Source organism: Suncus etruscus, chromosome X, assembly GCF_024139225.1.
Source record: "Suncus etruscus isolate mSunEtr1 chromosome X, mSunEtr1.pri.cur, whole genome shotgun sequence".
NCBI lineage: Eukaryota > Metazoa > Chordata > Mammalia > Eulipotyphla > Soricidae > Suncus > Suncus etruscus.
The window spans coordinates 106,908,573-106,935,665 of NC_064868.1; positions in this window are offsets into that span (position 1 = coordinate 106,908,573).

The following is a 27,093-nucleotide window of genomic DNA, read 5'->3' on the forward strand; positions in this document are numbered from 1 at the left end:
CTGCAACTTTACCTCCCATTAGGAAATAGTCTGGGGGAAATAAAAGAAAATCAGGTCAGCTTCTGAATTGCAAGTTGGGAGATAAGGAAATAAAGAATTATAACATACATTTTAAGGTTCTTGAACTTTTAAATTACAAATTGGATATGGACATAAATTGAATTTTGAAATGGAATATCTTAACTTAGATAGGAAATTTATTTTTGTTTTGATTTTTTCTATCCTCTTTCTAATCTTCCTTCTGCTTATCTCAATTTATGTTACACTCTTTTTTTTGTTTTTGTGCCACACCCGGCGTTGTTCAGGGGTTACTCCTGGCTGTCTGCTCAGAAATAGCTCCTGGCAGGCACGGGGGACCATATGGGACAACAGGATTCGAACCAACCACCTTTGGTCGCTGATCGGCTGCTTGCAACGCAAATGCCGCTGTGCTATCTTTCCGGGCTCTATGTTACACTCTTTTCAATTTTTATTCCTGTTTTCTTTTCTTTTCTTTTGATCACATTGCCTCCTTCACTTTTTTCTTTCAGCTGATTTTCTCAGTATTAAGAAAGTACCACATAATTATCTTTCTTTCATACTATATCTCTTTCCCTCCCTCTTTCCTTTTACCTTGATGTCTTGGATAGGTAAGTAGTGAAAGCATTGTGTTCAATTATTTGTATATCTTAACCTCACATGGGGAGATGTCAGTTTCTTGGCACTTAAATAAAATATAAAATGCTTAACAAAGGAGCAGTCAGGCTGAATACTAAAGTGAAAGATATACTCTTCCTATTTTATATTTGTTTAGTCACCATTATTTACAAAGCTATGAACAATAAAATGTTCTAAATCCAATCCCACCTCTAGCGTTAGCATTCCTCACCAATGTCTTCAGTTTTTCTTGTGATCCACCAATGTACCCATGTTCCCTCCCCATCCAAGTCTGTATCCTTGACAGGTGTGTCGACTCTGTTGACCAACAAAGTCAACTTTTGTATCCCCAATGCATATAGTGTCCAAGAATGTTTGCCTCAAGATGATGACAAGGAAAGAACTATCCTAGGATGATGACTAGAGACACTTTATACCATTCCAACAATGGAGAAATTGATATGAACACAAAAACTCAATACAAAAATACCTTCTGCACACCTGTATTCATTGCAGCACTATTTACAATAGCCAGAATCTGGAAACAACCCAGATACCCAACAACAGATGAATGGCTAAAGAAATTGTGGTACATATACACAATGGAATACTAAGCAGCCATCAGGAAAAATGATGTCATAAAATTTTCCTATACGTGGATGTACATGGAAACTATTATGCTGAGTGAAATATGTCAGAGGGAGAGAAATAGACACAGAATAGTCTCACTCATCTATGGGATTAAGAAAAATAAAAGACATTATTTTAGTAATACCCAGAGATGGGCCCGGAGAGATAGCACAGTGGCGTTTGCCTTGCAAGTAGCCGATCCAGGACCAAAGGTGGTTGGTTCGAATCCCGGTGTCCCATATGGTCCCCCGTGCCTGCCAGGAGCTATTTCTGAGCAGACAGCCAGGAGTAACCCCTGAGCACTGCCGGGTGTGACCCCCAAAAAATAATAATACCCAGAGACAATAGATATGAGGGCTGGAGGACCGGCCCACAATATGAAGCATATCACAAGGAGTGGTAAGTGCAGTTAGAGAAATGACTACAGTTAACAACTATGATGATAGGGGGTCAGAGCAATAACACAGCAGTAAGGTGTTTGCCTTGCATATCACTCACCCAGGACAGACATGGGTTCAATCCCTGGCACTCCATATGTTCCCCTGAGCCTGCCAGGAGGGATTTCTGATCATAGAACCAAGAATAATCCCTGAATGCTGCCAGGTGTAGCACAAAAACCACCACCCCCAAAAAAACCTATCATGACAATGGTAGTTAGTGAGATAAATAGAATACCTGTTTCGAATACAGGCAGGGGAAGGAGGGAAGAGTGTGATAGGGGGCATTGTTGGAGGGAATTTTACACTGGTGAAGGGAGGTATTCTGTTTTATAACTTAAATCCACCTAGAAACATGTTTGTCATCAAGGTGCTTAAATAAAGTATTATTATGAATAAAAAAGAGAGAGATACATAAAAGGTCAGGGACATAGAAGAAACCTAGCCTGGAGCAACTGAGGCCTCAGGAAGAAGAGAAGCATGAACAATGGGGTTCAGGAATGCCTCAGCGCAACAGAGTGTGGATAGGTATTATCTCCTTTAACTAGAGCTCTCTTTGAGGAAGAAAGGACAGTCCAGAAACAAGCTCAAAGATAACCACTGATCATGGAATGATGATATTCCTCTTTGTGTTGTCCTTCCTGATCCCTGAAGCAGTGTTTCTTCAAAGCTTTTCCCCTCAACAAGAATCTCTGGAACAATTGCTCTTTGGGGTCCCTGGAACAATAGCTCTACAGGGTTCTCTCAGCCAGGCAGTGTAGGAACAGCATTACAGATGGGAGCCAAAACCCGGGACATTTTTAACTTTAATTATATAGTTTGGATCCCCTGTTTACAGTCATTTTGGTTCTAATAGTGTAGAAATGTACAGATACCTCATTCTTATACCATCGATGTGTCAAAGGCTATAGATTTTTGCACCAATGTTCACTCCATAGAGCCTTGTCTTGTCTCTCCACCTTTCCTCCTTCTCTGACCTTTCCATCTCTGTGATCTAGGGCTAAGAAATTTCCAACCATTAATACTTTACATTTTCATCATGTTATTCTATGTACCACCCAGAATTGAGAAGATCCAATAGATATTTTTTCAGGCTTACTTCACTTCATATGAGATCCTCCAATTCTATCCATGTAGAAGTGAATTTCAATAATAATTTCATCACCCTTTATACTGCATGGTATTCCATTGTGTGTACAACACATTAATTATCCATTATTCTCATTGATATTTAGAAAGGGTTATGAAAAAACTCCATTTCACATTCATTTGAAAGTTGCTTGTCTTCCAAATTTTAGCTTTTCCTTTCCATGTCCCCCATATTTTGGTGGGCCTAAATACAATACAATACTTACATTGCCACTCTAACACCGTTTTTACTGTGCTCCTTTGACCCTAACCCTTAAAAAAAACCTCTTAAACTTTTGATGTTAACTTAAACCAATATGCATGTGCATGACAATATAAAAAAATACTATGCCTTCAATGTTTAAGGAGTCACATAAATTTCATGGCTTTAGATTGCTTTGTGTACTGCAAAGAAATGTTATAATGTACTACAATCTGGGGAATTGTGGACAAAGTAATTGTACATGGGTTCTGGCTTATTTTTCTTAATGTTCTTTGACTAAGTTCAATATTTAGGCTTCATCAAGGGGATTTCTTCTGAGAACTCTATTTATGGGCATTTGTTCTTCCACTGTAACTTTACCTTGTCCTCTTTGCATCATTGTTCTCATAATTAAAAATTAAAAAAACTTGCTTGTCTTCCAAATTTCTGTTTTATTATAAATCCACAGATATTTACATTCTATTATTATTGCTGATTCTGAATTTTTGCTTCCACTGTTCTCATTGCTTTTTGTGGGGAGGGGCAAACTGCAAGTGTTCATGGGCCATCCACGGTTCTATGGTCAGAGGCTATACCTGTTTTATTCTCAGGAAAAATACTTGAGTCTGTGTTCAGGGTTCACACCTGGTTCTGTTCTCAGAGGACTATAGATAGTGCTGAGGTTTGAACTGTTGATATTGAAGCAGCCACATACAGAAAAGTGCCTTACACTTTGTACTATCTCCATAGCCCTGATTTCTCTATTTTACTCCTTTCCTTCTCCTTTTACTTTCTCTTTTATTTTTTTCTATGTCAATCCAAACTCCCGAGATCAATAACATTTCACAATTTCCACAGCAAATATCCACTCATATGTTTGTAATTGGAGAGTATTCATATACCAGAGATACTACAATTAAACTTTTACCCTTTTCTTATACTTAAACTCATTCAAAATTCATATACAAAAAAGGTAACTTGTTCTAACTTCAAATTTTTCTTTCCAATCAAGAAAGACACGCGTAGTCTTTCTTAGCTAGTGATTTGTGAGATATTTGACAATTTTTTAAATAACATGCACAATCAAGCATCACAACAATTGGCAAACTTTGACTAGAATAGCTGAGAACTATTAAAATCAAACATTATGCATGTTCCTGTAACTGTGAAGATTAATATTAAACTAATAATGTTTGATAGAAAATTTTCTATTTGCAGTGGGGCATAGAACATAATAGTAGCTATTAAAATATATAGTAGAACACACAGTTTAACCAACAATATAATGACCAATGCAAATAGAGTCAGGAGATTAACCTAGAAGGAAGTTGCAGGAGTTTCTGAAAGCAGCTTTTACTTAGCTGGGCTTCAGCTGAGCTTGGATTCTCCATATTCTCCTCCATCTTCTCTGTGTTATGCTGCTTAGGTTGTCTGAGTCAGACTGCATGGGGGGACTTGCTTATCTACCTGCTGTGTGTTTCCCCCCAAATGTGGCTGTCTCTTTGGCTTCTACCCTATCAATGACCTTGATAAGCTGATACAGGTTGGAGGGCCAAGTTCTCACACAAAATACCTTTAGTAGAAGAAAGGCAGTGGGCCTCAGCCTCTGGGACAATGCTCAGAGTCTTCAGCTCTCTCCCCTTCACTGTCTTCCTCTGCCCCACCTGAGAAGGTCTTTGCCACATTCATAACATGATGATTCAGTTAAAAGCAGTGCATACTCAGTTTAGTTCAAGGAGGCCATGATGGTGATTATCCACCAGAGGGTCAAACCACTTACCATCTTTGAAGTCTTCTCAGATCCTAGGGTAGATGTTCAAGTGTGAATCCTAAAATAAATCACATGAGTTGTGAGATCACTGCACACACCTCATTTTCATCCCAGGTGGACAGGTCTGAAGAAGCAAGGTAGCAGCAAGAAATTAATAAACCAAACCAGTCAGGAGAAAGCCATGGATTTTGTGTGTGCCTTGTGGTCTCTCTGCCTGAGCCAAAGCCAGAAACTTTCTTTATTCTCCCAGAACAAAATTCACCAGTACGGCACAGGGTAGAGTGATACAGTGCTTCCACGTATCAAAAGAAGAGGTTTAATAGAAAGAAGAAGATGGGGGAACACCATTGTTTTGGATTAGTAGCTGAGTGTCAACTTACAAATGTTTATTAAAAATCATTTTGTGATAAATTATAGTATCTAGTGGTGATAGAAATTCCTAATATTGTAATAAATTTTAATTTAGTCACCATGAGATACAATAAAAATAAAAATTTGTTCATATATCAACTTCCGTCATACAATGTCCAACACCCATCCCTTTATCACTGCACATTTTCTACCACTAATGTACCCAGTTTGCTATCCATCCTACCTCTGCCCTCCTTACTGTCTGCCTCCATGTCAGACAGATGAGGGAGAGTAAGAGAGGGAAGGAGACAGAGGGAGAGAGAGATTCTTAATTTTTATATAAAGAACAAAGCCATATTTCGAGAACTAATCAGAGTATAAATTATTGGTAGAAAAGAATGATGGAATTTTGGAAAGAGAAACCATTCATGTTCATTGCAAAGTTTAGAGCAATGCTGCATTGTATTTTTCTAAAAAAATGACATTTTATTTTTGGTTTTTGGGTCACACCCAATGATCCTGGCTATGTGCTCAGAAATTGTTCTGGCTCGGGTACAATATGGGACATGGGGAATTGAACTGAGGTCCATTCTGGGTCAGCCAACTGCAAGGCAAACACCCTACAACTGCACTATCCCTCTAGCCCCAAAAGGATAACTTTTCAAAGGGGTTATTAAGTCAACTATAGTGAATATATATTTTATATAATATATATAATTCTTATATTTTCTTCCTTTATTTTCTTTCTTGACATGAATGATGAAGAAATATGCATTTGAGTTCAGAATAAGCTTACTGCTTGATTCAATCAACAAAACTTCATTTCTTGCTTCAAGTACTTCCTTGCTCTTACATGTGTTTGACAAAGTGAAGTAGGACTACAGTCATGTTAAAGATTTATTTGGTTTTATATGTTACGACAAATAAAATTTTATATATTAATTATCTCTTCTTATGAGTTACACGTGTGTAACTAAAAATAACTGTTTCTAAAATTAATAGATATAGGTGAAATTTGGAGTTGTTCTTCAAATAAAGGAAATCTTGCCAATCATTTTATTATATATGGATTACCTTCTTTAAGGTGAAAGTTGTGTTTGATTCATCCTTGTGTCCTCCATAATACTAGGCAGATATTAGGTGTTTATAAATAATTTGTTGAATTTAATTTGTGCCAAATTATACCATGGTGCAACATAGCATCCCATGCTAAAAAATATATCCTGCTAAACCTAAGTTTAGATTGCCAGGATAGTAAGAACAAGTTAAGACTTCATTTTTAGTGGTACTAGGATATAATCCAAGAGTCTCACATATTGAGTGTTCTACCATTTAGCTACATTCATGGCTTCAAGAATGACAATTTTATAAATGTACTGGATGTTATGCATTATCCATGGAATCTGATCTTTGCCGTTTCATATAGTGGGCTTATATAGCAGCAATGCTGTCTTCATGATAGACATTTGGATCTTCCTTTCCGTAGTTTGGCTTCTTCTTTGATCTACTATCCACATTGTCTGTTTAAAATAGTACCATTCTATGAATTTATCATGACTTCTTTTTGAGCTGTGAAATGAGAGATAGACATTGATTTTAGTCCCTACTAGTTAGTTTTTCTACCACTCTTTTTTGGCTATTTTCTTTTGATTTAACAACTCTATTTTACTGAAGATTTAAGGTTATCAAAGAACAAAATATTAAAGTTGTAGTAATTAATCATACAAAAATCTTGAGCCTATGACCCTGAAATATCTTTCATATCTATCTCTTTCTGACTCCTCTTGTTTCTTGTTTCTCTAACTGGTTTTTGCTTCTTGGTTTCTATATGAGAATATCCTTAATCAGGTTTGAAATTTCCCAAATTATTTTGTGATTAAGAAATAGTGACCCAGTCTTTCCTCCTAGTTCCGTTTCCATCTTTAAAAAATAAAACATATGGCTTTTGTATCTCATAACTACACCTCTTCAAGATTATCAGTGTTAGATACTCTTAGGTTTTACTTCCTTTATTTTATTTTTCCTAACATTAGCTCCTGTTTCTATTGTTCTCCTGGATCTTTGCAATTCCTCAGTCCAGTTACACTAGCTAGCAAGCAACTCTACTTGTTTACTTCTATAAATTGTTACTTTAAATCATAGATTTTTAGATTGCATATTGAGCAGAAATCTGGTCAATAAAACCTAGAGACTAGGACTGTCCTAGATTATGAGGAGATCATTTCTTCCTAGCAACTGAACTCAATCTGGATTTATCCAACAAATAAGTAAAGGAATAAGAATTGGTGGGGATGTTCTCCAAAGCATTGTTCAGGAGACCCAGGGAACTTCTGGCTTATGTTGCCAAAGTTTCAATGCAAACATATGAGTATGTGAAACTACGTGGATCCTGCTCTTTAGGGGCTATTTGGGCTACCCCTGTGTTATCAGGGGCCTAGAGGGTCATACACAATTGTTCTTTAGGTGTTAATGGGCCTTTCAGAGATGTAATCATTGACACTTGAGGGAGTCAATGTGGTGAAAGGAAATAAATCCAGGTTCCTATCCACTCTGCTATTTCCTATCACCAAGGAAATTTTTATTTTGCAGAAAATTCTACATGGAATTATTTAAATAGATGGTTTCCTAAATATTTATTTCAATGATAGTCTATAGAAAATAAAATTCAAGTGGAAGATTTTAGAAATTGGGCTATTATTATGACACCAGGTAAATTTTATAGACATTTTTCTTTTTTTTATTTGTATTTTCTTTTTTTTTCTTTATTTAAACATCTTGATTACATAAATGATTGTGATTAGGTTTCAGTCATGTAAGAACCCCCCCTTCACCAGTGCAACATTCCCACCACCAATGTTCCAAATCTCCCTCCATCCCACCCCACCCCCATCTGTACTCCAGACAGGCTTTCCAGTTCCCTCATTCATTCACACGATTATGGTAGTTCTCTGTGTAGTTATTTCTATAGCGTATTCACCACTCTTTGTGGTGAGCTTCATGAAGTGAGCTGGTGTTCCAGCTCTCCTCTCATTGTCTCTGACGATTGTTGCAAAAATGACTTTTATTTTTCTTAAAACCCATAGATGAGTGAGACTACTCTGCGTCTCTCTCTCTCCCTCTTACTGATTTCACTCAGCATGATAGATTCCATGTACATCCATGTATAGGAAAATTTCATGACTTCATCTCTCCTGACATTTTATAGACATTTTTGTACCTTGAATATATATATTGTTTTTTGGGCTACACCAAAAGATGCTCCTGTCTATGCACTCAGAAATAGCTCCTGGCTTGGGGGATCATATGGGATGCTGGGGGATCGAACCATGGTCCGTCTTAGGTCAGCCCTACTGCTTGCGCCACTGATACAGCCCCCCTTGAAAATATTTTTTAAAGCAAACTCAGGCTTAATATACATGACATGGTTATAAAATAATATTAAGGGGGAATATAATGACATCTGTTTTTCTTCCCATAAAACAGCTGTAGTAGAATCATCTATGTTAATTGAAAATGTGGATACTCCAGTGAACGACCTACAAATTTATATATTTGATATATGGAAATGATGGCCAAATGGCCTGGTCCAGGGTAGGAAGCTTGCCACAAATGGGGGACTTAATTAGGACAGTAAAGGGACCACTATGACAATGATATTTGGAAATGATCACAATGGACAAGAACCAGTTTCTGAAAGGTGATATTTATGATATACTTTCGGTAACAGTAGTGCAAACCACAGTGCCTAAACAGGTAAAGGTATAGAGAGTCAGAGAAAAAGAGCAAAGAAAGAGAGCACAAGAGAGTGAGAGCAAAAGGGGGGGGGGGCAGAGATAGGAGAGACAGAGAGAGGAGAGACAGAGACAGAGACAGAGAGAGACAGAGAGAGAGATAGAAGAGAGAGAGAGAATAATCGTGTCTGCCTTAAAAAAAGACTGGGGATGTGTGAATTGGGAGGGAAAATAGGGACATTGGTTGCAGGAAGTGTACACTGCTGAGGGCAATTGTGATAGAACTTTGGATGACTGAAACTCAACCATCAACAACTTTATAACTATGTTTTTCCCAGTGATTTAATAATGATTTTTAAAAATCTGTATTTTCACAAATTCTTGCAGCTGATAATAATTTACATTGACATTTTTGAGAACTACAGGATAGATTCCTATCTGATATTTTCCTGATTGTTGTTCCTTGGTATTATGGCCATATTAATGCCACATAGCTCACAACCGCTACTATTTTATGTTTTATCACTCATGAAGAATTTAACTATAATTGGGACATAGGTTTTATCAGGAGCATAAAGAGGAAGGTTAATGTAGTGTGTGTTTGTGTGTACTTAAATAAACAAAAGACTTGAACAACATAAAGAAAGGTCTGAAAAATTATCTTATATACATCATTATCACTTCTTTGTATCCCACTATGAAACGTAAGCATATATTAGTCAATGGATAAGACTATTCTATGTTTTTGCTTCCTAATTTTTTTGTCAAATAGCCTTGCATGAAGGAGCATGGTGTAATTAGTAAGTTACTTTTTTAAAAATTTTTTTCTAACAACTAATATAAGTAAAAAAGTTAGCTCAACTTTTGAATTCTAACCTTTGTGCTATTCACCAAGTCAAATTTTTATTAGCTGCATGATCATAGTAATGGAGACTGAATAACCCAGGAAGCTATTAGAAGGTGATAATATGAAGTCACTTTATGACTCAAGATAAATGACAGTAAATGGGAACAAAGTGAATTAATCTGTTATAATTATTACATCAATTATAATTAGACCAGGAAAGCTAACATTACAAGCTCTGAGAAACTTCCTTTACTATTTATATTGATTATTATACTCACTTATCCAAAGGCAATTGAAGATCTCACTACATAGATAAACTTAATTTTAGTATTCTAAAATTGGAATTATATAATTTATGATTTTAGCGATCTTTTATATCACTTTCTTTGTGGTGTCTTCTTTTGAACTGAAGATTCTAATTTTAATGAACTGCTATTTCTCATGTTAAAGTTCAAAGTCATTCCCTAACCCTAAAGTCTTGAACATCCTATTCAATGGTACTGCATTCGTTTTACCTTCCACTTAGATCCATCTTAAAATGGATTTTCATTTAAAATATTTTAGACATCATAATTTACAGTTTCAGACATATGATGGTTCCACTTAATCCCACGACCAGTGTCAAATTCCTCTCCCAATGTCCACAGGTTCCCTCTTACCACCCAGTCTTCTTCCTTACAGACACATTTTAATGTTTGATTATTGTAGTTCTGCTCCTCTGCTTACAGTTTTGTTAGCTCTGTTTAGATATATATATATAAAGACCATGCCCCAAGTCTTTATCCCACGTTTGTTTAAGGCACCTGATACTTTCCCCTGATGCTTCTCTTTCACCACCTATTAACCCTTTCCAACTCCATTTTGTGCTTTCCCTGACATTTGATTTCTAGAAACTAAGGTCAAGGTTTTGCCCATCTTTGATACCTTGCATTCCCTTGAATAGTGTACAAAGGTTCATAGTAAATTGAGTTTCTCTTTCTCCTTAGTAATGTTTTAATAGACCAGCACTTATTTTTTCCACTATTTTCTCTTGTCATGCTTGCTGTCAACCAAGTATTAATCAAGTATTCACGCATGTATCTGTATTTCAGTTTATATTCCATTGAATTATTTCTTTATACTTGTACTAAGTAGCACACTGTATTAATTACTGTGGCTTCATATATACTGAATATTCTAGTGTTATAAGTGCTCTAAACTGATTATTCAAGACCATTCTTGAGCCTTTGGATTTCCATTTAAATGTTTAAATATGTTGTTAATTTTCAGCAAAACAAAAGAGATTTTAATTCGAATTACAAAGAACTTATTTTAGGTATTCAGTTGTTACTTTTTTCTCTATTTTTATTTTATTATTTTTAAGACATAGTCAGAAGATATTAAGGTCGTTTTGCTAATTTGCCATTCTGTCACTTGTTTTTATCACATTTAAATTGTTATATATTATCCCTATATTACTTGATGCTTTTATATTGTATAATTTTTATATCTGAAAACACCGAGGTTACTTCTTCCTTTTCAATGCTTAAACTTTTAGTTTTTTTAGCTTGATCGCTTACACCAGTAATTATCTTGAATACAATGCTGAATCATCCTTTTTCTTATAATGGGGGAAAATTTAAGCCTTTTACCTGAAAGTTGTTCCATTTATTTCAAGTTCTAAGTAAGTCCTTTGCTTAAATGTCCAAATGTTCATTTAATTATTTATTTTCTAAAACTATTAGTTAAATTTCAAATTATTTATTTACTGGAATTGAGGGAATATATTTATAGATGTATTGCTGTTATCCATACAATGTAAAAAGTTATTATACCTCCACAACTGAAAAAGTGACGAAGAATCTCCTCCACTGCAATTGTGTAACATCTAGTCTGCTTTTTCTTCCCTAACCCTAACATCTATTTCCAACTTTTGGTAATCTGATTTATGCAGTCAAAGTCCAAGATTTTGGGGGGGTCAGTGTAGTTTTCATTTCCTTGCTTTGGATACATACCAAATATAAAATGAGTTCATGTAATATTTTTTCACCTTCTTACTTAACATGACCCCATTATGTTCTGTAAGATTTGTAGCTAAAGGCAAGATTTCATCTTTCCTTATAGCTGATTAATATTCACATATGCATATATGAGCATACATTAATACTCATATATACATGTACACATGTGCATATGTACCTATCACTTTATTTATCTACTTCACAGTTGTTGTATACTTGGGTTATTTCCAGATATTGGATACTGGCTACTACAAGTAGAGCTTATATTTTGTTATTATAATATATATAATTTTGTAAATCATTGTCTCATATGGTATTTCTATTTTTAATGTTTTAATCTTCCAACATTTTTCCATACAAACTGAATCAGATGACATTTCCACAATAAATTTGGTTTTCTTTTTACCACATCCTTTTCACACTTGTTGTTTCTGGGTTTTTTTTTCTATGCGAGTCCCAATATGTTTTCTTATTTCTTTTAATCCAAAGAAATCTCTATTATTAATGCTATCTTTAAAATAAATTACTTCATTTTAAGATCATGCATTACATAGCTGTGTATAATATATTTATTTAAAGATCGATCTTACCACTATGTAAAATTCACTACGCTATATTCCCACAAATTTCCACCCATACTCAAGCCAGGCACGAAATAATTTATTATATATTGCTTGTTTACAGGTAAGTGACAATGAAATTATCTTAAAGTACAACAATAAGAAAATTTGTGAAAATTAATGTATCTCACTATGAGGTAAATAAATCATTGGCAGAAGATTTGCTAAGTGATTTGCTAATAGTCGATTTTTTGTTATTTTTTTCTGAGAATTAGGTGGCTTTGAATACATGATAATGATTAAATTGGTGTGTTCATTCCTACTAGGTTGACAGAATAAAGAAAATTGGAGTTGTCATGTAATCACAAGGTTCAGAAATTCAAAGCTCTGTAGCTGGTACTGCAGCTGTTGTGGGGCATGATTTTGGTTGCCAGAGCTTCTGGAATCCAAGAAGATGAGTATAGATTACCCACATTCACTCCAAAAAAGTTCTGGAGATGTCAGTCCAAATGCTGACATACCTGGTTTGTCTGGTATGTTTTTCATGTAGACTATTCCCACTAGTGTTATATTTTATTTTACTTTTATTTTCATTTCATTTCCTGATAACCAGTGATGATCAATGCTTTTTCATAAGCTATTTGATCACCTGTTTGTCTTCAACACAGTGTGTTTATATTCTCTCCCTATTTTATGGTAATGCTATAAATATTTCCTTAGTTATATCTTTTCCACTACAAAAATATTTTAGCTTTATATAATTGCTTATTTTTGCTTTTGTTTAAATTTCCAAATAAATACTCAAAAGGTTGCTATCATAGGGAGCTCTGCTTATGCTTTCTAAAACCTACTTTATTATGTCATGATTCATTTTGAATTAAATTTATATATAGTATGAGATAACATCCCAATGTTACTTTTTGTTGTGGATATACAGTTTATTAGTTTAAATATATTTCTTTAATTAATATGTCTATTCACTTCATCAATCAATAGTCAGTACCTCATAGATTCACTTCCAGGATCCCAATTACATTTTATTATTCTAAAAATCTTTTATTCTAATAACATACTATTTTGATTATTATATATTTGTACTATAACTTCAAAACAGGAAACACAGTACCTCTCATCTTTATTTTGGTCAGGATTGTTTTGGCCATTTTGTAAATGTTATGGTTTCATAAAAATTTTAGTATTATTTATATTAAATCCTTGAAGTATGACACTGAACTTTTTTATAGGGATTTCACTATCATCCCTATCATAATTCTTTAATTTCTAAAATCTCTAATCCCTAAAATAAATCTACAATATTATTGCAAAAAATTTTATAGTAAGCTCAGATAATCATTTACCTTTATGAGATATCAATTGGAATTTCTCCCCTTTAAGTCCTGATATGATATATTAATATTACCTTTTTTATTTCTGCAGAGTCCTGTTAAGAGTATGTTGATCTTATTTTTTAAACTAGCATTAGGGTCTCATTATCTTTTGTGATTTAAAAAATTTCGATAACTTATTTTCATTATTTTATTATTTTCATATTTTAGCCAAATATGGGCTTGTTTTGTTGATCTTTTTGAAGAAAGGGTCATGAATGGTGTTCCGAGTTCTAGGTCCACTACCAGTTACTGTCAGCCCACTAGACCAGTGAATCAATGTAACAACCACATGTTATGTTACTCAGGACTCTGGGGCCAGGACTATCTGGGCCATCCTAGTGGTGCTTGTGAAGATCCAGAAATATATGCAACAGTATTTTGGAGCCTCTAGGGCTATGCCTAATGGTACCTTAGTGTCATATTACAGGGTTTGCCACATAAAAGTTAGGCGACTTATGTAATCACCAGCCCACCATTCGGGTCTTTTTCTAGGAATTTATGAATGTAGTTAAGTTATATGATTTGACATTTTTTGCTATAAAGTCTTGCTTTGCTCTGTTTTTGCTTTGTATTTCTTTCTTAGAACAAATTTTTCTGTGTCTGATATGTTCTGGTAACTCATTTCTTTATTTTCATTTTTGTCTACGAATATATTGACACTCTAATTTTCTGTTTGAACAATAATGAATCATTTAATTTTCAATTATTAAATTTTCTCTGTATTTCTCTTCGTGGTTAATTTTTGTTCTCAAAGACTCATGGTCTGAGATGATATTAGTTACAGAGATAATAATAATTTTTATATTCTAGATTTATGGAGATGTATTTTTCCACCAAGCATGTGGTCTATATTAGAGAATGTATTGTGTGAACTGGAGAAGAATATGTACTCAAATTTTGAGGGAAAACCCTATGTATTTGAGCACTTTGAGCCAGTATTTACCCTGACACTTAGATATGTCCCTTATAAGCAGAAGAATATTGGGTGCAGTTATCTAATCCATCCTGCCACCCTGTGTATATTTTTTGTTTTTTTGTTTATTTGGTTTTTTGGGCCACACTCTGTGACGCTCAGGGATACTCCTGGCTCTTTCGCCACCACTCCAGCCCTCACCCTGTGTTTCTTGATTAGTGAGTTCAAATCATTGATGTTGAGTGAGATTATTGAGGTGAAGGAAGTAAATGCCATAATTTTTAGCAGTAAAATTTTCTTATCTTTAAAGAAAAAAATTCTAAGATTTTTTTTCAAAACTGATTTTAAATCAATAAAGCTTCTAAATTATTGCTTGCCTACAAAGATTTGTATTGTTTATGCAAAAGTGAGCGATCATTTGCTCCATAGGGTATTCTTGGTGAGGTGTTAATTTCATTGAATGCTTTTTTATTTTTCTATAGACCTTGACTCCACTTTCTTCTGGATCTTAAAGTTTCATTTGATAGATCTGCTGTGATTTTATGCAAGTTCCCTGCTATGTAATTTGCTTCCTTGCTCTCTCTGCTTTCAGATTATCTCTCTGGCTTTTGTCATTCTGTTTCAATGTATCTTGGAGATTTTTCACTTGGGTCTACTTTGGCTGTACCTCTAGAATCTGGTAACATGAATTCCTGAATTTGGAAAATTTTCCAGTTTTGTTTTTGTAAAATGCTTATTCTTTTTTTGATCATGTCTTCGTATTCCTCAGAGACTTCATTAAGTCATATATTGTTTCTCTTGAATTGATTATTGAGTAGCTCTCTGGTGTACTATTCCACTTCTTTTTTTTCCTCTGTCTTCTGCTTTAGAGTGATTTCCTGCGTCTCATTTTGGAGCTTAGTGATTTTTTCCTTAGATATTATTACTCTGTTACTCAAGCCCTTTAATTGAGGGCTTTTAAAAAAATTTTTTTTGCCTACCATTTTCTTCAATTCTGTCCGTTCTGGTTTATGGTTTACTTATTTCTGCTCTCTTACTTTCTTGTGCAATACTAACTACCTCAACCATTGTTTCTTTGAACTTATTGGCATCTTCATCATGGTTTCTCTAAAGTTATTATCTGACAGTTTATAGAGCTGGTTTATACTTATGTAACCTTTTGGGATAATATTTGAACTCATTAAGGTTGGTGCACTTTCAACCTGCTTCCCCTATGTGTCTGCTGTGCTTTGAAGTGAATAATTATATTTCTATTCTATGGTAGCTCTCTGCAGGATTTTTTTTCTTTTGGAATAGTGTGTGTCACTAGAGATATTAGTTCTTTAGTGTGTGTTTGGAGGACTAGAGGCCTCTCGTGACCACTGATGTGGCTGCACAGTTCAGTATTCCAGCAGTGGAAGGTGATATTATTTGTCAGGCAAGATAATGTTAGGCTCCCAATGAACACCCGTAAGTCTCTGTGAATGGACTAGGTTGGCAGTGGGGTTTGTGTGTGTGTGTGTGTGTGTGTGTGTGTGTGTGTGTGTGTTGTTCTTGGTTTATGGGCCACATCTGGCAGTGCTCAGGGCTCTATGCTCGGGAGTTGCTCCTGGCAGTCTAGGGGGACCTTATGGGATGCCAGGAATCTAACCGCAGTCCTTCTGATGTTGGAAGGCATGCAAGGCAAATGCCCTACTTCTGTGCTATTGCTCCAGTAGGTTGGCAGTGGGGGAATGAAAGGGAAGATTTTAAGACCTGAAGTGGCTGAACAACATAGAAGATTGATCCCATGTAGGCCTCTGAACTCATTTTATGCATGTTTATGCTACTGTATTTGATGTATACACTCATGTTATTGAACCTTTTGTTATTGAGTCTTTGTTCTTTGCTTGTTGTTTGTGCCAACTAATGGTGCTCAGATATTATCCCTAGCTTTGCACGCAGAAATTACTCCAAGTAGGGCTTAGGGTACCATATGGGGTGTCAGAGATCAAATTTGGGTCTGCTGCATGCAAGGGAAATAACCCAAGTGCTGTGCTATAGCTCTGGCTCTGAGTGTAAAGTTTTTTTATTGTTTAGCGTCCTTGATTATTTAATATTGTCCACCATGTCCATTGTAACTTCTTATAATTGTACATATATGTTGCTGGACATAAATATAACTTCTTCAAACATTTTTATTTATTTTGAATTTATTTTTTTGTATTTTATTAAAACAGCTTAATTACAAACATGATTGTGGTTGGGTTTCAGTCATGTAAGGAACACCCCCCATCACCAGTGCAACATTCCCAACACCAGTGTCCCGAATCTCCCTCCTCCCCACCCCACTCCTGCCTGTACTCTAGACAGACTTTCTATTTCCCTTATACATTCTTAATGTTAGGATAGTTCACAATGTAGTTATTTCTTTAAAAATACAAATGTATTCATTTTGGGGTTTCAGGCAGACAATGCTTCAACACTGATTTCACCAGTGCTCAATTAATGTCTCACTCCACCATTATTTGCCTTCCAATCAACCGTCTGCTTCTCTTAGGGGGTTTTTTAATAACTAATTTTTTGAATTTTTTTGCTCTATGATTTTCATTACTGTACCTGACAAGGTTTCATACATAACACTTGTCCACTTTTCTACACCTCCTGCTCCCAGTTGAAAGCTTCCATATACCATAGTTTGTTGCCTATTTCCTGTCCTGTCCCCAAAACCCCTCAAGTGGAATGTTTCCTATTGAATATGTTCTTTGTTTCCATTGTCTTTCGATATTTGTTTCCACTACTATGGTTTTTTTATATCATGCATATGAGAGAGATCACTCTGCATGGGTCTCTTTCCCTCTGACTCACTTCAGTCTGCATGATAATCTGCAGGTTTTCCATTAAGTAGCAAATTACATGATTTTATAATTCTTATGATCGAGGAATGTATCACTGTGAATATGTCCATAGTTCTATTATCCAGTTATCCATTATTGGACAATTGGGTTGGTTACAGATTAGGGTTATTGTGGATAGAACTTCAAGGTACATAGGGATGTTATTATATTTTATCCATTTTGGTTTGAGGAAAACAAGTCAGAACTCTCCATGACATTGAAATTAAAGTTATCATCAAGAATTTAACACCACTGGGGCCAGAGCAGTGGTATAGCTATAGGGCCTTTGCCTTGCACGTGGCTGACCGAGAACAAACTGTGATTCGATCCCCCAGAGTCCCATATGGTCCCCCAAGCCAGGAGAGATTTCTGAGCTCATAGCCAGGAGTAACCCGTGAGTGTTACCAGGTGTGGCCCAAAACTCAAACCAAACCAAACAAACAAAGCCAAGAATTTATCACCACTGACCAAACACAGAGAAACACAGATAGGCAAATGAGATTATATTAAATTACAAAAGGTTTTATACCTCAAAGAAAACAATAACCAGGAAAGATTGTCACGGAATGGGAGAAAATATTTGCCCACATTATTATGATAAGCAGTTAATATCAAAGATATGTAAGATACTGTAAAACTTTATAAGAAAAAGAGCATCCAATCCTATCAAAGGTGGGAGACGAACAGAAACTTCCTCAAAGAAGAAATCGAAATGGCCAAAGGCACATGGAAAATGAATATCATTTTTCATAAGAGAGATACAAATCAAAACAGCGATGCAACATCATATCATATGACAGAGACTGGCACACATTAAAAACAAGAACAATTAGTGCTTTTGAGGATGTAGGGCAGTACTTTTCAATTATTTTCTGTCATGCCCCCCTAGGAAGAAGAAAATATTTTTCGTGCTCCCTGCGCGACTGCAAATAGTATCTTTATTAAGGTTTGCCGAGGTCAAATGTGCCCCTCTTTATGGACCCTCGTGCCCCCCTGGTGGGCACATCCCACTATTTAAGAATCACTGAAGGGAGAAAGAGACTCATTCACTGATGGTGGGAATGCTGAGTAACCCAGTCTTTCTGGAAAAGAATATGGACATTCTTTAAAATAAATCGCTACCACTTCTTGGAATATACCCCATTTTTTGTTTGTTGTTGTTTGCTTGGCTGATTTTGGGTCACACCTGGTGGAACTCAGGAGTTACTCCTGTCTCTGTGCTCAGAAATCACTCCTGGCAGGCTTGGGGACCATATGGATTACCAAACTGAGGTCAGAATCTGGTAGTCTGTGTGCAAGGTAAACACCTAACTATTGTGCTATCCCTCCGGCTCAGGAATATACCTCATTGGGACCACAAACAAAATGGAGAATAAAATTTGACACCTCTTCCTTCAGTTTTTTTAATTATCTTTATTTAAACACTGTGATTACAAACATGATTATAGTTGTATGATTACAGTCATGTAAAGAACACCCCCCTTCACCAGTGCAACATTCCCACCACCAATTTCCCAGATCTCCCTCCTCCCCACCCCCCACACCTGTACTCGAGACAGGCTTTCTACTTCCCTCATTCATTCACATTGTTATGATAGATTTCAGTGTAGTCATCTCTCCAACTGCACTCATCACTCTATGTGATGAGCTTCATGTCATGAGCTGCACCTACCAGCCCTCATCTCTCTTGTCTCTGAGATACTGTTAAAAATGTCTTTCATTTTTCTTAAAGCCCATAGATGTGTGAAACCATTCTGTGTCTTTGTCTCTCCCTCTGACTTACTTCATTCAGCATAATAGATTCCATGTATATCCATGTATAGGAAAATTTCATGACTTCATCTCTCCTGACGGCTGCATAGTATTCCATTGTGTAAATGTACCACAGTTTCTTTAGCCACTCATCTGTTGAAGGGCATCTTGGTTGTTTCCAGAGTATGGCTATTGTAAATAGCGCTGCAATGAGTATAGGTGTAAGGAAGGGATTTTTGTATTGTATTTTTGTGTTCCTCGGGTATATTCCTAGGAGTGGTATAGCTGGATCGTATGGAAGCTCAATTTCCAGTTTGTGAAGGAATCTCCATATCACTTTCCATAAAGGTTGTACTAGACGGCATTCCCACCAGCAGTGAAAAAGAGTTCCTTTCACTCCACATCCCCGCCAGCACTGCTTGTTTTCCTTTTTTGTGATGTGTGCCAATCTCAGTGGTGTGAGGTGGTACCTCATAGTAGTTTTGATTTGCATCTCCCTGACGATTAGTGATGTTGAGCATCTTTTCATGTGCCTTTTGGCCATTTGCCTTTCTTCTTTTTCAAAGTGTCTGTTCATTTCTTCTCCCCATTTTTTGATGGGGTTAGTTGTTTTTTTCTTGTATAGTTCTGTCAGTACCTTGTAAATTTGGGGTATTAGTCCTTTATCTGATGAGTATTGGGTGAATAATTTCTCCCACTCAGTGGGTGGCCTTTGTATTCTGGGCACTATTTCCTTTGAGATGCAGAAGCTTCTCAGCTTAATATAGTCCCATCTGTTTATCTCTGCTTCCACTTGTTTGGAAAGTGCTGTCTCCTCCTTAAGGATGCCTTTAGTCTCAATGTCCTGGAGTGTTTCACCTACATGTTGTTCTATATATCTTATAGTTTCAGATCTGATATCAAGGTCTTTAATCCATTTGGATTTTTCCTTCAGTTTTTTTAAGGCAATTGTTTGCCTGTCAGATTCTTTTTGCAGCCTTTACATAGAATCTGCAATCATCATAACTGTTCAGGTATGCCCCTTGAGAGTATCAAAAATCTGGATTCAATTATCTGATTCATCCACCACTCTGAATTTTGATTAATAAGCTTAGACTTAAGTGATATTGCTGAACTGAAGTAATTTATTATCACCATTTGTGTAGATTGACTGTGAAATTTGCCTTGACTTTTAAAGGAGACCCTTTAATGCATATTGTAAAGAATTTTGTTTTTTAGGTATGGCATTGAACTTCTCTAGCTGCTTGTTTTCTATATATCCTTGTTACTCCTTTGAATTTGAGTGGCAAATTTTCTGGATAGAGTATTCTTGTTTGATTTTATTTTCATCCAACCTGTTTGCAATGTCTAGCTAACAATTCTCTTCCCTTCAGTAGCATTTTCTTTTATTTATTTTTTTGGGGGGAGCACACCCACCAGTGCTCAGGGGTTACTCCTGGCTCTGCACTTAGAAGTCACTCCTGCCAGGCTCAGGGGACCATATGGGATGCCAGGAATTGAACTGAGGTTTGTCCAGGGTTGGGCACATGCAAGTCAAACACATTACTGCTGTGCTGCTGCTCTGGCCATGAGTAGCATCTTATTTAAGAAGTTTGCTGTGACACTTTTAAGAAGAGGGTTTCTTTATATGTAAATTTATTTAATCTTTGTATTCTCAGAATTGCATCTCTGTCTTTGTCTTTTGTCATTTTAATTGCTCTTATCTTGAGGTTCTTTTACTTGTATTTGTTTTGTTTGAAATTTAGCTTCATGGAAATGGGAGTATAACTCAATTTCAGTTTAAGAAAATTCTCATTTATGCTTTCTTCAAACAATACTTCTCCATTTTCTCTTTCTTCTTAAATGAGATTTCCTATAATTTGGATATTGTTATTCTTAAAATTATTTTAATTCTCTGACAATTCGCTCAGTTTCCTTTTCCACATACCATTCATCTGTATCATGCTTCAGCTTCTGTAACTCTGTTGCTTATTCCTTCCAATGAACCTTTCCATTTTCTTACTAAGCTCTTCATTTCAATAAATTCTGACTGTAGTTTTCTCAGAACTGTCTTATATTTTTTCTTTGTATGAGGTCTGTTCTCTGATTACTTTCAGTCTGTCAAACAACCTTCCCATGTTGATTTTGAAGCCATCTGTGACATTTTAGAGTTGGTAGGTGCTGTGGGACTCTTCTGGATTGTTTTCTTCCCCCTTTTAGTTTTGATAAAACACTCATTTTTGGAGGGTGTCACACCTGGTGGCACTCAGGGCTTACTCCTGGCTCCGCCCTCAGACATTGCTCCTGGCAGGCAACGGGGGACCATATAAGATGCCAGGATTCGAACCACCATCTATCCTGAATTGGCTGCATGCAAGGCAAATGCTCTACCGCTGTGATATCTCTCTGGCCCTGAAATTCTCATTCGTGCTTGGTTTTTATGTAGGCTTGGATGATGTGGTTCACTCCCAAAAATCCTAAACAAAGCTTATGCCACTGTGTTAATTTTACATCTAGCAAGTGCTAAGCCTTGACATGACAAATATTGTTCCTGGTAACTTCTCTAGACTCTGTTATAATATTTGTGTTTAAGCACTGACATACACGTATTAGTGTTAAATTATATCTTTTATTGGGGCAGGGAGGGTTTGGGTCACACTATGCAGCACTCAGGGTTTACTTTTGGCTCTGAGCTCAGAAATCACTCTGGAAGATCCAGCGACCACATGGAATACTGGGAATCAAAATGGGGTCTGTCCGTGGTTGGCAACATGCAAAGCAAATGCCCTACCACTATGCTATAGTGCAGGCCCAAATCTCTTTTTGAGACTAGATATATGCCTTCCCTGAGATATGCTTTGGGGAAGGGAATTTTATCTTCACCTGGTGGCATCTTTGGCTTTTAACCTTGCACCTTGGCCAAGATGCTTGTGGTTGCTACCTTGATGTGGCCACACCTATTCATTCAATGTTCCAGTGACTTTACTGGAAAATGGGCCAGCCTCCTGCCTACATCTTGTGAATGTAGAGGTTCAAAAGGCTATGGCTGTTTACATGGTGTGCTGTTTCTCTGCCTTCACTGTGACATAGCAATCTATTTCTTCCTTCCCATTTTGCAGGAAGATCCCCCTTTGCGGTACTATTTTACAACTCTTCGCACTTGAGCTTTATGTTGGTTACTGCTGCACATTTTCTCTGGGGGTTGTTCATTAAATCGTTTGATTATAACTATATTATGTTACATTTTCGGGCTTGTGAGAGTTACAGAGCAGCCTTTCCACATATGGGTCCTGTCTCCACCAAAAATACCCTCAACTGCATCTATCATCCCCACCTTTTTGTTTATTATAGTTGCATGTTTTAAAGCATGTTTAAATCTATACATATATTGCGTGAAAATTGTTGCTGTTATAATACATAGTCAATACTCATTTGAATTTTGCTTTTATAGTTTATCTTTCCTTAGTTCCTTATGATAATGCATCTATATTAATCTGTATCAATGGAAGATTCATTTTCACAATTGGTTAGCATTAAAATATTTATTCTGCCATCTATTTTTCTATTAATTTATTTTTAATCTTCAATTACTTTTAATTTTCTAGAAAAAGTATATAGTCTAAAATATACTAACATAGTTCACAGATGTTCACCACTTTTTTTTTTTTTTTTGGTTTTTGAGTCACACCCAGCGGTGCTCAGGGGTTACTCTTGGCTGTCTGCTCAGAAATAGCTCCTGGCAGGCTCGGGGGGACATATGGGACACCGGGATTCGAACCAACCATCTTTAGTCCTGGATCGGCTGCTTGCAAGGCAAACACCGCAGATGTTCACCACTTTTAATGTTTTACATTGCTATGGTATGTGATACAATACAGAACCAATATTGAAATATTGTTATTGAAGTCAATTTTTAAATTTTGTCTGTCTTCTGTAGTTTGTGCTTAAAATGTTTTTATTTAAACTTCATGGTTACAGGTTTTCATAGTAAAGATTTTTAATTTTTTCTCACAGATTTTAATTTGTACTTTTACCTAGGGTTCCTTCCCTTGTTTTTGGCTGACATTGACATTTTTGAAGAGTAGTGGTGAGGTGGTTTATAGATTGTACCTCATTTAAAATAATTTCCTCTTTTGAGTGGCACAGCTAAAGTGATTAGGCCTCACTCCTGATTCTGCACTTGATGATCACCCCGACAAGGCTCAGGGACCATATCAGGGTATCATGGATCAAACCATGGATGGCTGCATGCAAGGCAAGCACTCTACCTGAGGTACTATTTTGTCAGCCCCTTATTCTCATGTTTTTACTGGGATAATGTGTTTTATTAAGATAATGGAAAGGAAAATGACATCGATATTTATTATTTATTATTAGCTTTAATAATTTGGCTGAAGTAGATTTTTTTCATAAAGCAACACTGTACACCCAATCTTTTCCCCCTTATATATTTTGTTTTATTTTATTATTATTTTTGGTTTTGGTTTTGGGGCCACACGTGGGGACACTCAGGGCTTACTCCGGGCTATGCACTCATAAATCGCTCCTGGCTTGGGGGACCAGATGGGGCGCTGGGGTATTGAACCGTGGTCTGTCCTAGGTAGCCCATGCAAAGCAGATGCTCTACCACTTGCACCACTGCTCTGGCCCCATTAACCCCCTTTTTATAAGATTTTTCTCATGTCATCATGTTTAAGTAACAGTTTCAGTGAATATAGAATTTTGTTTTAGCCTACCAGTTGTTTTTATTCTCCCAATGGAAATATCTTCTGTATATCAATTCTAATGTGTCTTTGCACTTACTTTCTATTTTTTCTTTGTTGATGGTATTTAGCGTCTTTAACTTGACATATTTCCAAATGTAATGCTTTTAATGGTTATTCTGCTAAAGTTTCTTAAATTCCTTTTCAATACCTCATGTAATATCTATTATCATGCTGTGATAAAGATTGTGAAACATCCAAATATGTACATTTAATTCTACTAATAATTTTTGTGGGTTATATATGCTTTTAAATTGATAGATTCATGTTTTGTTTTATGATTTTTAGATCTCCACCACAATGCTCCATCTTGTTCTTAAATTCCATAAAACTATTTATCATAGTAATTTTTATTGTTTTTATTCTTTTGTTTGGAGGCACACTCGGCGGTACTCAGGGCTTACTTCTGACTGCATTCAGTTATTTACATATCATACTGAGTGAGATACTGGTTGACCTAGAAAAAGTAAAAGTGTTACTACTTTTAGAAAATTAGAAAATTTCTCTAATAAAAAGACATTTAGCTTACTGTTCCATATATAACAAAAATCTCACATCTTGAAATATTGTTTGTAGGAAAGAATAGTATGATATTAGAGAATTATATAGAGAATTAATAAAGAAAACTTTATTTTTGGAAACCTCGTGTTTTTTTTCTGTCCCCTCCAAGTTGAAGTTTTTAAAGGTATGATATACAGATACTAGGCATTTCCTTTCTCTCTTCTTTATAAGAAAGTGAGATTTATGGACAGATACCTTTTAACTTACATTTGAAGCTTCTCTCACCTGGATGTCCTGACTCAGATTATTTCTGTTTTAGTCTTCTAAAAATGTAAATTAGGTCATGTCACCTTTTTTTTTATAAAGCTGTTTCAAATTTTTCCATTAAAATTATGTGCCGGTTCCTTTTATTTCCATACAGAGCTCTAATTATCTGGTCTAGGCACTTCTCTAATTCATTCTCACATGACTCTGCTTGCTGCTCCATATACTTTAGCCAAACTACTTTTCTCGCTGTTCTAAAATTTCAAATTAATTCCTCTTATATAGCCTTTGAACTTGATGTGTTTTTTTTTTACTGAAATGATTTTTACCATGATCCTAACCTCTGCCTAAGAAGGTCATTTCTCACCAGCCCAAATGTAGATAAAACCCTTGCCATACTGCATTAAATTTCAATCACATGGATTCCTGTAGGCATTAATCTTAACATACTACATAAATTACCTTCACATCATATAAAACCCTACTTTTGTCTTTTTCTTCACTGCTAAAACAGATAAGTCCTAATGTGGAGAGGTGTTACCTTTATTTACTTATGAAATTCTTGTAGTTTGAAAGAATTAATATATAGTGTGAATACATAGTTGCTGGGGAAATAAATATTTTTTTCTTTTTTGGGAAAATGAATATTTTAATGGGCTCTTATCAAAACTCCTCTCATTAAACTCTTCACCTATTTCCATCTATAAAAAATCTTTGATCACAAATTATGTTTTCTTAGGCTAAATATTTTAAAACCATTTAAAGTACGATATGAACTCAGATCTAGTTAACCAACTTTGTCTCAGATTAGATCCAGAAAATTTGGAATTTTGGTTGGAGTGTAAGACAGAAAGGAGATGACAGGGAACATTATGGAGGAAGGGTACTTACCAGGAGAAAATTGGCTCAGCTGTGGTACCACAATAATAAGTCTAGATACTTGATACAATGAGGGAATAATAAGAAACCTCTAAATATAAATATGTGAACTTCCAACTTAGCCAAGGTAACATTTGGAATAAAGAATCCTTTAACTCCCTATTTATATGCCATTTTTATTTTATATCCAGATTATGCAACTGCTCTCTTCAGAAAATGTCTTTTTAGATTCTAGGATCTTATTTTCATTTTCTTACATGCCACAAATAGTTGTGTCTGTTGTTGTGTTGTGCTATTGATGCATAATGCAGTCAATTATAACAGATGCAACTGTGGTATCTCAGTAACTCACAAATGGAAGATGGCAGAAGGTTGGATTCTAGAAAAGTATGATTACTCATCCCTTTGTTGACAGAATCTTAATGGCCAGCTGTGGTTCCAAACATTTCTTTGTTACTGTAGTTTTACTGGATGGATTGAAGCTTTTAGTGGAGGCAATAGGTTTAGCAGCACGAACTGAGAACCCGCTGTGAACTAAGGGACCTGTGAACCAACTACTCAAGATATTTGTCAAACACAAATCATTGTAGATAATATTTACATGGCATTTACTCTTTACCAGGAACCATTTCGAAATGCTCCGCATATGTTAGTTTATATAATCTTCACAATCCTCTGTGGCAAGCAAGACAATCAGAGAGGCACAGAGGAAACTAAGGTGAAGAGGGATTAAGTAACTACCCAAGGTACACAGCTCTGGAGTGGTAGAATAAGTACTAAAACTCAAGTTTGGCTGTTCGATCTGAACACTTTCTGATTATTATTCTTTACTTATTCATAAACTTCAATGAATTACAGTAGCGATGGTAATAATACAACAGTATTATTATATTGTAGTAATATTGTTGATGACAAAAATACAGTAATAATAATACTAGTGGTAATAACTGGCATTATTTTGTGCTCAACTCTATGCTAATTGCCTAGATTAGCTCATTTAACTATTATACTAATTCTAAAAAGTAAATACTGTTAAAATCCTTGTATTCTAGGTAGGAAGTTCAAGTTTTAGACTGTTACAGTCATTTTCAATATCTTGTATCCAGTGAATAGGATTGCCAGGCATTCAACCTAGTAGCACATTGCCAAATGTGATTCTCCATAAAATTAAATCCTCTGCTGATAGGTACGTTCTTCAGTTAGCTAACAAAAGCAAATAAATGTTTCTTATAGTGTGAGTCTGTGACAAAGTAGAAAAAAACAGTGATTTACTTGCCCACTGTTGTATTATGAAAGGTGATCCTCAGATTACACATATTATGTTCACATGTCTAGCAGGTTAAACAAAATTAGGAGAATAATTATTTGGCCTGTAGAAGAAATTTCTTGGGTACAGAGTCATATCCAGGTGTTTGCCTTGCATGAGGCCAGTGAAATTTTGATCCCAGGTATCCTATATAAAATCCAGGCACCACCAGGACTGATTAATAAAAGCAGAGCCAGTCA